The following is a 1,302-nucleotide window of genomic DNA, read 5'->3' as shown; positions in this document are numbered from 1 at the left end:
GGCTCACACCTGTAATCCTAGCTACTCAGGAGGCTGAGATCTGAGGATCACAGTTCAAAGCCAGCCCAGGCAAGAAAGACCGTGAGACTCCTATCTCCAATAAACCACTAGAAAACCGGAAGTGGCGCTGTAGCTCAAGTGGTAAAACGTTTGCCTTGAGCTGAATGAAGAGCTGAGGGACAGCACCCAAGCCCAGAGTTCATTATCTTGCCCATGTAATTGTAACCCCTCTCTACAGTATTTTCACAATTAAAAAAAAAAAGCCAAAAGGGGCACTGTGGTTCAAGTGGTAGAGTGCTAGCCTTGAGCAAAAGAAGCTCAGGGGCAGTGCCCAAGTCCTGAGTTCAAGCCCCACGACTGGCAAAATAAGTAAATACTACAACATTTATCCTACTTGGGGACAGGGACAGGGTAAACTGAAACATGGAGAAAAGGAGGAAGGATTTGACTATTATATGTGGGTTATAAACCGGACAGTTTACATAAGGACATAAATACTGAGGAATATCTCAAGAAACATTCACTTAACTGGGCACTGATGGCTTACACCTATAATCCTAGCTACTCAAGAGGCAGAGATCTGAGGATAGGGGTTCGAAGCCAGCCTGGGCAGGAAAGTCTGTGGCACTCTTACCTCTACCAAACTATCAAGCCAAAATGGAACTGTGGCTCAAGTGATAGAGTACTAACCTTGAGCAAAAGAAGCTTAGCCCAGCAGGCCCTGAGTTCAAGCCCCAGGACTGGCAAGAAACACACACATGGGGCTGGGAAGGTGGCTCAGTGGTAGAGCACTTGCCTTGCATGCATGTGGCCCTGGGTTTGATTCCTCAGCACCACATAAGCATAAAAAGCTGGAAGTGGTGCTGTGGCTCTTGAGCTGAAGAGATGCGGGACAGCGCCCAGGCTGAATTCAGGCCCCACAACTGACCAAAAAAAAGAAAGAAAGAAACACACACCACACAGACACACACACACACACAGACAGACACACATAACATTTCCTCTACAAACATATACTCTAACAAACCAGAACTATGATCTTAAAATATGGCATGTAAGGCTGGGCACTGGTGTCCTATGCCTGTAATCTCAGCTACTCAGGAGGCAGAGATCTGAGGACTGAGGTTCAAAGCCAGTTCAGGGGGAAGTTCATGAGATTCTTATCTCAACCAGAAAACTGGAAGTGGAGCTGTGGTTCAAAGTGCTTTGAGCTAAAGTGTTTAAGGCCTGATAGTGCTCAGGCCCTGAATTCAAGCTCCATGACCAACCAAAATAAATTATATATATATATATATATATATA

The sequence above is a fragment of the Dipodomys ordii genome, unplaced genomic scaffold (assembly GCF_000151885.1).
Source record: "Dipodomys ordii isolate 6190 unplaced genomic scaffold, Dord_2.0 Scaffold20, whole genome shotgun sequence".
NCBI classification, from domain to species: domain Eukaryota; kingdom Metazoa; phylum Chordata; class Mammalia; order Rodentia; family Heteromyidae; genus Dipodomys; species Dipodomys ordii.
The sequence above is the reverse complement of the archived record's forward strand: the minus strand, read 5'-3'. Positions refer to the sequence as shown.